Here is a 16,323-nt window from a genome sequence, read left to right on the forward strand (position 1 = left end):
CACCAAGAGCAAATACTACCAGGAGACCGACTCTACTTCCAGAATGAATAAGCCGTAAGAGCAACACCCCCCTCTGCCTACCCACCCTAGAACCTGAGTCCCTCCCTAGGATGGTGCCTGGCAGGACAGAGTAGGCAGGAAGTATCTGACAAGTAAGTCACTCTGCATGAGCATGCTCTATGTCAAAGGCAAGGCCACTTCTGCAGCATCAAGGGGACACTGCTCAGCAACCCCTGAGTGTGAGCCATGATCAGGTCACTGAGTTCTCCGGAGCACAAGGGCAGAAGTGATACAGATTCTTTCTGGGGTCTTCGGATGACCACTTCCTGAGTGCCCCCTCCCCTTCGGCCAGCCTGAGTGCAGATGTGCCCAGTGGATTCCCACCAATCAGTGAGGACAAAGACTGGAAGCAGAGAAACAAGATGGAAGGAACCCGGGTCCCTGAGTGTCAGCAGCCCACCTGCTCAGACCTCGAGCTGTCACTCAAGAAAGGAGCCAGCCTCTCTCTCGTTTGATACTGCATTCTGGAGTCTCTTTTAGAGCAGGGAGAACTACCCTACCCAACACAGTCTTAAAGGAAAGTCTTCATACACTGACAGCACCGTGTGGGGGGATGTGTGTACACTCTGTATAAATATTAGACCAGTACTACTGAGGAGAACTTTTTTCTTGGTTTTGATCATAGCTGGAGAGGTTTAGCAACTTGAAACTCCAATAACAGTGGGCAGAGCAACGGGGGCAGTTAATCCTGGCATTTTATTCTTAAGTCAACTAGGATTTTATTTTGCCAGCAAATATCTCCTCAGCACAGATGATTTTAAAATCTCCTAATATTTCAGCCTTACTTGGTTAGTTTCCTCTATACAGTGTCATAAAACAAAAGTCAGGAAATTTTAGGCTTCAGAATTCTTGCATTTGAACTAGAAATTACAGATGGCCCTCTGCATTCCCCAGGCTCTACAAGTGCAGATTCAACCAATCGCAGATTGAACATATTTTTAAATTTCCAAAGAATCAAAACATGAATTTGCCACACACCTGCAAATATTTACATAGCATTTACATTGTGTGAGGTAGTATAAGTAAATTAGAGATGATTTAAAGTATACGGAAGGATGTGTGTAAATTATATGCAAATACTACACCATTTCATATAAAACACTTGAGCATCCCTGGGTTTTGGTTTCTGAGTGGGGGGCATTGTCCTTAAAACAATCCCTATGAATACAGAAGATCAACTCTGTTCCTCAAAGATGCCTTACAAAAACTTATTTTCTATTTCAAACTTCTTTAAGAAGTTTATCACAAATCTAAGAATAGGTTTGCAAAAATAAAGAGACGTGCTCTCTTTTACCTAAAGGTTTCCAAGTAGCAAACACAATAAATGGGATGATGTGTATGGAGGGTCTGGGTCCATCTCTTCAGAAGCCAGAGAGCCCGGCTGAATGCCTGGAGCTGGCCTGCAGCCCTGCAGCACACGCCGGCAAACCGAAAGAAGCAGCGCTGGGTTTTCAAGAGCCCCACTCAGAAAACGGCCATCTCAGATGTGAAAACCACACCACTGTTGGGAAAGATGAGACTTACGAAAAATATACAAATACCTAAGAGAAACTTGTTCCTGATATCACTTGACAATAGGATCCTTGAAAAGAGCATGTGACCATGTGACCAAGGCCAAGGTAAGCCAGCCTGGTATAATATACTTAAAAGTGGGTGGGGAAGCAGAAATTATTTTGCTGAGACACAGAAGCCTTACACAAAAGAGTATATATGGCTGGATTCCCTTTATACGAAGTTCAAGAACTGGCAAAACTTACTCAAAACAAACAGAAAAAAGGGACAGTGGTTGCCTAGGCTGGGTATAGGGAGGGAACACTGGGAAGGGACCTGAGATAACTTTCTGGGGTGGTAGGTATGTCTTAAAAGAAGTATGGGTTACACAGATACCTGTGTAGTGCATGCTAAGCTGCTTCAATCGTGTCCAGCTCTTTGCGACCCTATGGACCATAGTCCTCCAGGCTCCTCTGTCCATGGGATTCTACAGGCAAGAATACTGGCCCTCCTCCAGGGGATCTTCCTGGGATCGACCCAGGGATCAAACTCACATCCCTTATGTCTCCTGCACTGGGAGGCATGTTCTTTACCACTACTGGGTCTCCTGCATCGCAGATGGATTCTTTACCATCTGAGCCACCAGGGAAGCCCTACTAGCTACATGCATTTGCCTAAACTCCTAGAATGATACACTCAAAATGCACTTATACAATGCATTTCCCTGTATAAACTTTGCCTCAAAAAAATTTTAAAGTTTTAGACTCAATTATGACATGTGTGCTGAAGTGCTTAGCAGTGAAGTATACTGACGTGTGCCACTTATTTTCAAACACTTCCACACACACACACACAAAAAAGCATTGATGGGTAGACAGAGATGGATAGGAATATACAAAGCAAATACAATAAAATGCTAACATTCTGTAGAATCTAAGTGGTGAGTATACGTGTCCAGGATACTATATAATTCTTTCTTTAATCTTCAGTTCAGTTCAGTTCAGTCACTCAGTCGTGTCCGACTCTTTGCAACCCCATGAATTGCAGCACGCCAGGCCTCCCTGTCCATCACCAACTCCCGGAGTTCACTCAGACTCACGTCCATCGAGTCCGTGATGCCATCCAGCCATCTCATCCTCTGTCGTCCCCTTCTCCTCCTGCCCCCAATCCCTCCCAGCATCAGAGTCTTTTCCAATGAGTCAACTCTTCGCATGAGGTGGCCAAAGTACTGGAGTTTCAGCTTCAGCATCATTGCCTCCAAAGAAATCCCAGGGCTGGTCTCCTTCAGAATGGACTGCTTGGATCTCCTTGCAGTCCAAGGGACTCTCAAGAGTCTTCTCCAACAGTTCAAAAGCATCAATTCTTCAGTGCTCAGCCTTCTTCACAGTCCAACCTCACCTATGTGAAATTTGGCATGAAAATAGGCTGAGGGAAAGTATATGCTAATTATGCTGATATCTCTTGTTTTAGAGCGTAAAGGAGTATGCGAATCTTACTCAGCACTTACTACTACTTCACAGGATGTAAAAAGAGCTCGTGGATAGCAACTGAACGCTGGTCCCAGGGATGCCGGAGTGGTGGACGAGGTGTTTGAGCGACCGAAGCTCTCACTGTCCACAGCCATGCTTCCTAAGGCTGCCTCAGTTGAACACTGATTGCTCAAAACTATTCTAAAGTAAATCACTTTGGTACATGAATTACCAAAAGTCATGTTTCTAAATATAAAGTCTTAAAACAACGTGACCTTGAATTTCAAATATAATACTTGTGCGGTATTCTCCGAACAAACAACTGAAACAAAGTCAGTGACCTCACACCAAAATGATGTGGCTAAAGGTGCACATTTTCAGTCAGTGAGATGGCTACGTCCAGGGGATGTGATTAATGTACGGCATGGCACCTGTAGTTGGTAACAGTGTAAGGTGTATTTGAAAATTGCCAAGGGAGTAGATCTTAAAATTCTGGGACTTCCTTGGTGGGCCCGGTGGTTAACACTCTGCACACCCAATGCACGGGGCCCGGGTCCAATCAACCCTGGTCAGGAAACCAGATCCCACCTGCCGCAACCGAAGATCCTAAGTGCCACAACCAACACCCAGCATGGCCAAAATAACCAAAAAAAATAAATAAAAAGTTATAATGCCAAGACCAAAAAATCAGTATCTCCCTATGTGGCAATAATTATGTTAACTAGACTTACTGTGATAATCATTTGACAATACATAAAAGTATTGAATCATGTTCTATACCTGAAACTAGAATCATGTTATATGTCAATTACATCTCAATTTGTTTTAAAATGTTGGCTTTTCATCTCTGATGAGTCCAGAGTATTTCCTGCTTTAGGTTTACAGATACATTCTATAATCTTTAGCAAATTACAATGGGGGAGGGGAATCAGATTGACCATCTTACATGACAGATAAGTTAATCAATCACTCTGAAAATACTGTCCATCACGTTTCTTAAAGCTGTTTTTGTTAATAAAATCCAGTTGCTGCTGCTGCTGCTGCTGCTGCTGCTAAGTCGCATCAGTCGTGTCCGACTCTGTGCGACCTCATAGAAGGCAGCCCACCAGGCTCCCCCGTCCCTGGGATTCTCCAGGCAAGAACACTGGAGTGGGTTGCCATTTCCTTCTCCAATGCATGAAAGTGAAAAGTGAAAGTGAAGTAGCTCAGTCGTGTCCAACTCTTAGCGACCCCATGGACTGCAGCCTACCAGGCTCCTTTGCCCATGGGATTTTCCAGGCAAGAGTATGGGAGTGGGTTGCCATTGCCTTCTCCGAGCAGTTGCAAAACCCAAACCAGGCTGGGATCTAAGTTTGGTCCTAGGCAGAGTAAGTTGATGGAGACAGTATTATGATCTGAGAAACTGCTAACAGAGACAGGGTTTAATTTGTATCTGCTGTTCCATACAGAGCTATGAGTGGCTTTGCATATAAGAGCCCTTCAACAAAAATTCAAACCTGACCATTTTCCAAAGCCTAATCCAGATCCTACCTTTTCCTTGAATGTTCTCCTGACTATATGCCCAAACACCATGCACTCCATCACCCAGAGTCTTCACTCTGAAAGAAGCTGCAGTGCCCATCAACCCAAGAGTCCCTCTTACATAGGAATCTTCTAATATATGTGATGAATGGCCATCAGCCAGGCCAGGTCACCTAACAGGGCAGCCTGTTCTACCAAAAACAGTGGGCCTAGGTGGCAAACCACTCTCTTCACATTCTCTTATTTATAAATTGGTACCAAGAGGAAGACTGATTCCAAGATAACCTCAAGGTTCCCCTGTGGCCTGAAACGCTGAGTCTGGTCATTTGCTGACTGTGCCATGTACTTCCCTGGGCCAGAAGCCTGGGATGGAGTTATCAGATCCCTGCTCTCAAGGCCTCACCCCCAGGACACCCCCTGGTAACCTGGAAATCTCAGATGCCAGAGTTTAAAGAGAACCTAAGATTGTGTGGCCATCCCCATTTGAAAACTGGCTCCTACTCACTGCCCTGGAAGCAAAGTAAGCCAGACACAGACACCGAACCACTCCAGCCTGCCCTGGTGGCTCAGGTGGTAAAGAATCTGAGCTACAATGTGGTTCAGTCCCTGGGTCAGGAAGATCCCCCTGGAGAAGAGAATGGCAACCTACTCCAGTCATGGTAATGGAGAAATTCATGGACAGAGGAGCCTGCCAGGCTCCACGGCTTCAGAAGAATCAGGCGCAACCAGCAACACTGAACCACTCCACCAAGCCCTCATCCCACCTCCGTCTTCTGCAGTAGCAAAAAAATGCTACTTTGCTCTTCCAAGGGAGGTCCCAAATGCTTTTTTAAAAATTCTCATCTTTCTCCTTAGTTTTACCTTTTCCAGAAAGTCCAGTTGGGGGCTTTTAGGTTTTTTGTTCGTTGCTTTTTTTTTTTTTGGCCACGCCACATAGCTTGTAGGATCTTAGTTCCCTGACCAGGGATTGAACTCAAGGCCCATGGCAGTGAAAGTGCCACGTCTTAACCACTGGACCATCAGCAAATTCCCCAGAAAGGTCCGTGGTAAACAGGTGGAAGCTTGCAGTGGAAGTGAAACTGCTAGTCACTCAGTCGTGTCTGACTCTGCGACCCCATGGACTCTAGTCCACCAGGCTCCTCTGTCCATGGAATTCTCCAGGCAATAACAATGGAGTGGGTTGCCATTCCCTTCTCCAGGGAATCTTCCGGGCCCACGGACCGAACCTGGGTCTTCCATATTGCAGGCAGATTCTTTACCATCTGAGCCACCAGAAAAGCCCCAAAGCTTGCAGGAATAGGTAGAAAACAAGCAAATGTTGTCCCTAGACTGCTGCCTGGAGGCTGGGCCTCTCTACATCCTCCTCCACGCTTCCCACAGCAGAAGGCAAGCACGATAAGCGTTTGTGGACCAAGCAGCAAAGAAATCGTAAGATGAAAGGCAGTGCCTCCTGACACCCTCCCAGGGCCTGCTCCTCACTCTGTCCACATATCCTGGGCCAACTCAACATCCCCTCTGTGCTACGGCGCGTCTGGGAAAGAAGTGTGAGCTGTGATGCTGTGATGCCAGGCCTAGAGGATAGATTTAGAAAGCTCCACATAGCCAGACACACAGCGACAACAGCCATCAGACATCACCCAGATTTAACTAGCCTAAAATTAGCAGTCGGAGCAGAGTAGTTACTGCACGGATGGCGTCAGAGCTCTTCTGACTGGCCGACTGCCAGTTTTAAACAAATCGTCCTGCTTTCTCTACCAGGGAAACAATATTTTGGAACAGAGCCAGCCAAGCATTTCTGCGGCTGTTTCCATTCTCACTCCGCTATTAATGTTTTATAATTCAGTGACAAGGTGAGCAGAGCCTGTATAGGCTACGTCTGTAAGGGGGTTATTTTCTTTGTTGCAAGTACTCATTCTTTGAATGAGTACTTTAGTATGGTGGAGGAATCCTTTTAAATATTTAAATGCCTGAAATTTATTTAGGGCTTCACATTCAACTGACTTAAACAAAGATGATGCAAATCGAGCGAAGTATAAATGCAAAACGAAAATCGGTTTCCTCTGATCCTTCTTTTCATCCTGGCAAAGACTCAGGAGAGAAAGAAATGTTCTCCGCAGGATCGCAGGAGAGCCCTCTTGCTTCCCAGCAGAGAGGAGAGAGCCTGGTTCAATCAGCAGAACTGTTAAACTACAAAATTTCTCATGAATAACAGAGGATCCACTGGCTGATAGAAGGATTTTAGGCTAGAACAATGGCTTTGAAGCCTGTTCCTGGCTACCACTTCCCTCTTGCAGGGGCAGCAGTGACATAATTCTGGCTTTCTCCTCTGAATACACTTTCTTTGCCCATGTCCCCCATTCTTTTTATGATTTATTGAGATCAATAGGACCCCACAAGGTACCTAGGGTCCCACATGGGAGCAGAAAGGCAAGTTTAAACTCTTAAGAGCTAAGATTCAGAAAATCACGTGTGTTCTTGTCTGAAATCTCAGTTTTCACATCGTTGGTGGGGCAGCAGGCAGGGGGTTATAAATCGCATCAGCCTTGTAAGGTTCTCCAGTCTGCAGGAGACCACAAATAAAAGTTCAAGCACAATGGCTGTTTTGAAATCTACCTTCAGGAATCTCTCTCCCCAGTTCTTTATCCTGTTCCTAAGTCAAAAGCATTAACTTTCCTCGCTCCTTCCTCTCACTTAAAACTTCTTCTAAAAAAGAGCGGATATATGTATATATAAAACTGATTCACGTGGCTATATACCTGAAACTAACACAACACTGGAAATCAACTTAACTCCAATAAAATTATTTTCTTAATAAAAAAAGTAAACCTTTTAAACAGATCCATTATCCCAAGCAAATGACTTCCAATGATCTTCAAATAACAAAGTTGCTGACAGATTAGGTGATTTTACTATTATTTAATCTCTCAGCCTCGCCCTCAGCTCTTATAGCAAACCTTAATACACACATCTAAACAAGCAGGAGTTACAATGGCATCCCCCTGAATTCATGCACTATAGGAATTAGGACCAGCTCAGGATATTAAGACAGAAGGCTTCTACCTATGCTTAGGAAGCACCTACTGCACCTAAGGCACAAGTAATACTCCAACACACTCTGCAATTCTCGAGTAAAAGGACTACGTTAGCAGAAGGTATACATACACTACTGATCGGTTTTACAAAATCCTTATTTCCTGTAGAAATTATCATCAATTGAGAGAGAAAAGATAATGCGGAACAATTCAGAAATCCTCTCTTTCCAGTTATCTTTATTAAGGAGTCCAAACCAGACTTGTAAGTGAATTGCAGCTTCATCTGATCCCAGTAAGGCCAAGGCCATGCAGTTATGAGGTGGTATCAGACTTTGAAACCTGGGAAAGGTGTAAAGCACACCCTCTCACCCTGGGGTGCCCGCCCTCCCCGAACCACACCCCTTGGAATGGGGCAATAATGGTATAACAGGTGGAGTTCCGCTGTCACCCTCTTCAGAAACGACTTCTCCATTTTCAGCACTTTGATATCAGAGTTCAATTCAGGTCATTTCAAGTGACCCAGAAAAGATATAAAATGAGGCATAAAAGGCTGTTTGGGTAGATCATTTACAATAGAAATAATGAGAACCTCAAGGCAACACTTCCTTAGTTCAACAAAAGCCAAGACACACAGTGCTTTCGTGTTTAAACCCGGGGCTTTCAATCCTGCCTTTATCAAACATTTGTTTGCTAAGAGGCTGTTATGTGCCAGAAACCAGGGCGGTACACGGAATACAGCAGTAATGACCAGAAATGTCCCTACTCATAGGGCACTTACATTCTGTGGAGGGGAGGCAGAAGATAAACACAGGAAAACCAATGTACAACATCATGTCAGGCTATAGAGTAAACGCTATGGAGTAAAATGGCTCAGCACACAGGGAGACGGGGTGGGGTGGGCAGTGCAGGCGGAGCTGGCGGCTACCAGGCCCTCCCCTCCTCCGCTCCAGCCCACATGCTCTCCAGAAGCTAGGACCCTAGCCCGTCGTGCACCTGGGGTGACTGTCCTAGCCAATATTAACCTACACTTTCAAAACTGTTCTTGCTCTTTTTTTTTCCCGTTAATTTTTATTGCAGTATGGTTGCTTCTCACTTCTTCACTTTGCATAGTTGCTTTACAACGCTGTATTGGTTTCTACTGTACAGCAAAGTGAATCGTCTATACACACACATGTATACCCTCCCTTTAGGAATTCCTTCCGATTCAGGTCACCACAATGCTTTGGTTCCTGGCGCCGTGCAGTGTATTCTCATTAGCTACCTGTTGTATACATCAGTACTGTACATGTGCCACTCCCAATTCCCCCCACCCTTCCCTTTCCTCCTTGGTGCCCATACATCTGTTCTCTAAACCTGTGTCTATTTCTGCTTTCCAAATAAGATGATCTACACCATTTTTCCAGATTACACACATGTTAATATACAACATTTGTTTTTCTCTTTCCAACTTACTTCACTCTGTATGACTGTCTCCAGGTCCATCCACGTCTCTATAAATGACCCAATTTTGTTCCTTTACATGGTTGAGTAATATTCCACTTTTATTTATGTTATACCTCCTCTTTATCCATTCCTCTGTTGATACACATCTAGGTTGTTTTTTTATCTTGGCTATTGTAAACAGTGCTGCAATAGATATTGGGGTGGATGTATCTTTCTGAACTATGGTTTTCTCTGAGTTAGAAGTTTCTAGATGACCACGTGATTAGTGACTTCCTTCTATCCTCATTCCAGGTCTGTGTCCTCTATCCTTCAATAATATGATGCTCCACAGACAGCTGAGTTCAACCAGAAACTCTGCAAGGAGAATGGTGTCTTCCACCATGTCATCACTCTCCCACCCCACTCCTAAGTTGAAACCTCAAGCTAAGCAACCCATTGTGCTTCCCTGGTGGCTCAAACAGTGAAGAATCTGCCTGCAAGGAGGGAGACCCAGATTCAATCCCTGGGTTGGGAAGATCTCTTGGAAAAAGAAATGGCAAGCCACTCCAGTATCCTTGCCTGGAAAATTCCATGGACAAAGGAGTCTGGTAGGCTATAGTCCATGGAGTCACAAAGAGTCGGACATGACTCACGACTTCACTAAGCAACCCACAACCAATTCTGGAAGAAAACTGACCAAAGTAAAAACTGTCCTCAGAATAAACAACAATTACAGTAAACAGAAGACCTATGAAAGGTAGAGTCTGTCTTATGCTTCCATTCACAAGACCCTGCAGGCCCCAGAGAAACTGTTTCCAAACAACCTTGAACTATAAACAGAGAGGGTGAGACAGCCGTGGTCTCAGGACCCGGGCCACACATTTCAAAGGGTAACAAGCAAACTCTTAAGAATCAAAACACTCCAATATTCATTTAGGTTTATTATCAGACTTCTTAAAATGTATATTATTATGTTTTATAATGTCCATCCCCTGGAGGAGGAAATGGCAACCCACTTCAATATTCTTGCTGGGAAAATCCCAAGGATAGAGGAGCCTGGTGGGCTATAGCCCATGGGGTTGCAAGAGTCAACATGACTGAGCAACAGAGCACGCACTTACAATGTCTATATTTAACATGTAAAGTTTTATATACACACACACACACACACACACACACACACGTGTGTGTGTGTGTGTGTGTGTGTGCGTGTGTGTGAGTCGCTCAGTCGTGTCCAACTCTTTGCGACCCCACGGACTACAGCCCACCAGGTTTCTCTGTCCATGGAATCCTCCAGGCAAGAATACTGGAGTGGATTCCTTTCTCCAGAGGAATTTCCCAACCCAGGGATTGAACCCTGGTCTCCTGCATTGCAGGCAGATTCTTTACTGTTTGCGCTATATATATACATATATATATTGGCAGGAGACATGGATTTGATCCCTTGGTCAGGAAGATCCTCTGGAGGAGGGCATGGCAGTTCATTCCAGTAGTCTTGCCTGGAGAAGTCCACGGACAGAGGAGCCTGGTGAGCTAAAGTCCATGACGTCGCAAAGAGTCAGACACGACTGAGCAACTAACACTTTCACTTCTTTACACACACTATATTAAACATACACACACACGAGCACATATAGACAAACGTGTATGTGCACATATGTATATTAAGCACAGGAAATTCTGTATAGTTGGGATGCACACTGGAAAAAGTTTAGAGACCCTACTACAAAGAAATCATTGTTCTTTAGATTAAATCATTAAATACTCTAAAGAACAGCATGTGCCCTGTATGAAGAAGCATAATTCCTGAAATTACTTATTAGAAACCTCAATACAAAGAGGACTGTACCCCTACCCTATTTCTGAACCATGTGAATACCCACTGTTCCAAAGAAAGTGAAGTCGCTCAGTCGTGTCCGACTCTTTGCAACCCCGTGGACTGCAGCCCACCAGGCTCCTCTGTCCATGGATTTTCCAGGCAAGAGTACTGGAGTGGATTGCCATTTCCTTCTCCAGAGGATCTTCCCAACCCAGGGATTGAACCCGGGTCTCCCGCATTGTAGACAGACGCTTTACCATCTGAGCCACCAGGGAAGTCCTTCCAAAGGGTACAACAATTATCAAAGTCCCCTGAAGACAGTGAAAGCAATCATGCAGACCACACCCACTACTGTGCCCTAAGCATTACAGTCAGAGATTTTTTTTAATGTCTTCATCATGGTTCATCTTAGCATACATAATTTTGTGTTCACCCAAGCATAATTACTTTCCACAGTAACCATTTTTAACACTGGCTCTTTACCTGGATTTTTTTTTTCCTTTCACTTCAAAGTACTTGAACACATTACTAAATAGCCTACTTTAGACTACTTGATTTCTTAAACAGCTCAACTAACTGGGAGCTTCTCCTGGAAGATTTAGCAACTACACAAAAGTGAAATGCATAGGGTAATCCAATTGGTAGCACTCAAGACACCCCTTACGGCTAAATGATTATTTATGAAACAGGAAGAAAAGAGTATCAACTAATTAAGACACAGGGAATTGGGAAAAGATGGTGCCTGTCCCCAAATATCTGAAAGCCATTCAAAATGAGACAGTACCAGACTGCAAGATGTGTTTAAGAAAGTCCACAACATTCTGCTTTTTCCCACCATCTTTTTAGTGTTTAAGACCTCCAGAGGTCACAGGTCACAGTACAGCCCTAGCTTCTCAGTCCCTCCCCCAGTCAATCTTTGAACATCTATTTCTCAATTCCCCACCATGCAGAGCATGGTTCAAGTTACTAGGGACACACTGGAAATGAACTCAGTTCTTGGAGTAACTTGGTCAGCAGGACCCACAAAGAAGGCCTGACATGATCTTTCAGGGTATCTGTCCACTCCAGTATTCTAGCCTGGAGAATTCCATGAAGAGTCCATGGGGTCACAAAGAATAAGACACGACTGAGCAATTTTTACTTCACAACCAATCCTAGAAGGAAACTTCCAGAGACACCATTCACAGTGTAGCCAGCAACTTAGGTAAGATATCTAATGTGCAGACAGCATTTATTTGGGAAGGCTGGCAAAGGTGCTTTGATAATAGCATCAAATTCTCAGAAGCACTATGGGAAGAATCAGCCAAAATAAAATCAGAAAAAGTCCAATGAATGCTGGTCTTGCATGAGCACAGGACAGGAAGACATGGCTTCAGGACAGCATGTGACTAAGAACTAGAGGTTCGCGTGAACAGGAAACTCTCTGAGTTTGAGTAAAAAGGTGAATGTGAACTTGACAGGACCTGCAAGTTGAAGGAAGGGCACCCCTACTCTACTCTGCACAGGTCGTGAGAAGGAAGACTTCAGCTCCAGGCCGTACCTGGACAGGTACTGTCCAGTGAGCAACTAGAACACCTCTATAGAAGGTTTAGTTCTGGAGGCCACCAAGGGGATAGAATTCCTATTAACAAGTAAAATTAGATTTCAACTCGACAGGGAGAAAACCACCTTCTGGTCAAAACATCAGAAGGGTAGAACTCTCCATCCCTTACTAGGCCACATGTGGATATATAAAGGGACCCCAACATCAAAGAAGGGTTAGTTGAGTTGGTCAGTGATTTCCAAACCCTGGTCCATAGTGAAGTTTTCACTGATCTATGCAAAAGGAAAAGTGTCTGCGTATGGTGGTATATACACCTGTGGGAGTAATTTTAACCTATGCCCTCTCTGAACGAAGAATTTTCCCTACATCAGTAATGAAAACATACATACATGTCCTCCCTTTTTTTGTTCATTTCTTCTTGGTATATCAGTGTATCTTGATGTAAAACCTTGACAATAGACAGGAATTGCTGCTGTTAATTTTCAATATATGTACGTAGCAACATAAAAAGTGGCAAATCTGACAACCTATAAAATTTTTGTCTCTGATTTTTAATTTTAGAAGTAGACAGAAACAAAAAGTATAGGAATGACATGAAAGGATAACCTTATGGATTTATGTGGTAAAGAGATGCTATGACAACTAAACTCAACTTTCTGCACATCTTCTTCTTTGCTATCACCCAAATTAGCTATACAATGTTGTATGGTGGGGGGGGGGGCGGAGATTTTATATACACACACACACACACACACACACACACACATACATACACATACACACATGTGGGGCTTGCCTGGTGGTTCAGACAGTAAAGAATTCGCCTGATCCCTGGGCTGGGACACACTGAGCAAATACTACTACTACTACTACTACTACTACTACTACACACACACACACACACAGAGGCTTCCCACCTGCTGCCAATGCAGGAGACATAAGAGAGGCTGGTTCGATCCCTGGGTTGGGAAGATCCCCTGGAGAAGGGAATGGCAACCCACTCCAGTGCTCTTGCCTGGAGAATCCCATAGACAGAGGAGCCTGGTGGGCTACAGTCCATAGCATCAGAAAAAGTCAGACACGACTGAGGCGACTTAGCACACATGCACGCGCACATACACACGTATATAAAGGAAGTGGGTCACACTAAATGTGAAACCTCTCAAGAAACAGAACCTCTCCTGTAAGATCTGGCTTCCTTGGACCACTCTTTGGAACCAAAGTTTATGAATCAAGTTCACAAAGGATCAAAATAATTTATCTCTGAATGTACGAGGTATTTAATTCCTATCGCACTGTTATCCTCCCTTCAAAAGGGAGTCACAGCTAAATGTCACTGTAACAGAAAAGCAATTTCTGAATCCCAGATTTCCAGGTGTAAACTAAGTCAGGTGTAACTCTCATGAATGTTCACGTGCCAGCTTTGCTGTTTAGATGCTAAGTCAGGTATGTCTTTGTGACCCCATGGACTGTAGCCCACCAGGCTCCTCTGTCCCTGGTATTTCCCAGGCAAGAATACTGGAGTGGGTTGCCATTTCCTTCTCCAGGGGGTCATCCCAACTGGGGGATCGAACCTAGGTCTCCTGCTTGGCAGGCACTAAACCACCATACCAACTTATTATAAATCAAAGAAAGAAAAGACAATCATGAAAAAACATAAGCTAACCCAATCAGTCATGTTCATTACTCTATATATACATTTATTTAAAACATTAAAGAAACCTAAAATTTGGTGCTGAAAGGGATCATGAAAAAACTTTATCCAAGCTCGTCTGTGCCAGGCCCTAGAAGCAGGAAGCCAGAGGTTCCTGTCACATCACCCTGTAAGGGAACAGGTTCATTAATAGAAGGAGAAAATCTGGAATATGGTTCCCTATATTCTTTAGGCATGTATTTCATATTTCATTCAAGTTCAAAACAGGAAAAAAAAAAACTTTGCTTTTCAGTTGACAATAATAGTCTAAATTTTCTTCAAATTCATCATGTCTTTGAAGGGATTTGTAATTCTAAACCACCACCTTAAGCAGATCATAAGTTCAAAGACACAATGCCTTCCTCAATCTCAAAAAAAAAAAACACACACACACAAAAACCCTTTTCATCTATCAATTACGACTGGGGACGAGGGGGCTGTATCTACATAAACACACAGTTCTCTGGAAAGTATGCAGGAAACGCACCCCTTTAAATGAGTTTTGATGACTAAACACAGAACTCTAAAACCAGTTTCAATTACCAGCCCATTGCCCTTTCAAGATACCTCACTATTATTTCCTCACTTTGAAGAATAGATAGATTTCCAAAAAGAATAACCCAATAACCCTTTGACCTCAGGTAAAGAGATGCCTCAAGGTGGACAGGTGCTGATCAAGCTCAGGTATCAGGGAAGCCTTCTAAATACCATTCCAGTCTCAAAAGAAAAGAAAACTCACAAACGGTATTACACAGCTTTAACTACAATAAGTACCATAAAAGTCAAATCATGATGCTGACAATTTCCTTCTTTCATTCCAGAAAATTATAGCTCTTTGAGAAAGGCTAAGATTTAAACACATCAAAAGCACTTGATGGAAAATTTACACTTAAATCAACTACAGAAAATGTGCAGCCCATACTATAAAGCCAGAAGCTCCACTTCCACACCTGCAATTTATCTCCTGGTTTATTTTCTACACCAAATGCTTACACTGCTTCTTATCCAAGTTCATTTCACCCCATCTATAGGTAGCATGTGGGTACTGATAAAAGCTGTTTCTGATTTCATTTCATTCCATACTTTCCAGATGTTTGCGAGAGAGGTCTATTTTTTTTTCCCCCAGCTATTTGTGAATATGCTCTAATTTAGAACCAACAAATTTAACATATCATATTTTAAGCTGGGTAAGACACACACACAATAAGTAAGAGCTATGAGAAATGCTGAGGTATTTCTCCAGCTTCTCAATGAGTCTGCCTACCTAGGCAAGATTTGGACAGGCTGCCATGGTCTTACTTTAGAGAAAAAGTCCTGAAAACACAAAATTAAGAACCTGCTGCTACCTAAATGGCAAACTACAAGTCATGGTACTTTTGAAAAAAAGGGTTGTGCTTAGAAATGAAACACCCAATCCAATATCAGTTGCGGAAATAAAAATGGCCCCAACACAATGTTTGACTCATACATGTATATTTCAACAACATCTCTTCCCCAAAATGCATCCACAGAGTCTTTAGAAAGAATCAATATTATGCATACCAAAAACTCAAGAAAGATTGCACTTTCTCATGAATTACATTCTTTTATACTGTTTTGAATCGAGCAACTAGCTTCTAAGGTAAGCAGAAAACATCCTTAGTAGAAATGTTATATAAATAGAATTTTTTTTTAAGTCTCATGGTAGAACTTTAAATTTTTCAAGTAAAAACAGACATCTTTAAATTTGTGACTAAAAACAGTAACCAAGTTGTCTCCTGAAATACATCTTTAGAAACACCAGAAGTAACAGACCACTTTATGACACCTACATAAATATTAGTTTTACAGGGAAATAATATATTTCAAAGAAAGCAACAGTTTGGGGGATTTTTTTTCTCCCATTACTGACTGTAAAACCGGAAAAAGTACTACCTGGATTGCAGACAGCCAACTCAAAAGCACAGTTTACTAAATGCCTGTCATAAGAAAGCCATCTAGTGTTAACATTTAGAAATGAAAACTGCAGACAAAAGAGGCAAAGAAAAGAAAAATCTAAGTGACTATTTGGAACTTACTGAGCAAACCTATGAGAATCACCAAAATTCTTTGTTTAAAAAAGGCCATCCTTATCAAAAACCATGTCTAAGTCTAAACAAAATTCAAAAAGTCTACAATTGCGTTTTGACCAAAATCAGATTGTTTGGTGACCACAATTCCGTGGCCAATGCACTTGATGTTTCCAGTACTCACGCTGGAGTCATCTTGGGCTGAATTAATTTAACTGAAGCAGG

The 16,323-nt window shown here is 43.0% G+C and overlaps 1 protein-coding gene across 5 annotated transcripts in view; it reads right to left on the minus strand.

Annotated features, from left to right (window-relative positions):
* Positions 1-16,323, minus strand: part of SIPA1L2 (signal induced proliferation associated 1 like 2) — a 246,583-nt gene that overhangs the window by 227,308 nt on the left and 2,952 nt on the right. The window lies entirely within an intron of this gene.

This window comes from Bos taurus, chromosome 28 (assembly GCF_002263795.3).
Source record: "Bos taurus isolate L1 Dominette 01449 registration number 42190680 breed Hereford chromosome 28, ARS-UCD2.0, whole genome shotgun sequence".
NCBI classification, from domain to species: Eukaryota; Metazoa; Chordata; class Mammalia; order Artiodactyla; family Bovidae; genus Bos; species Bos taurus.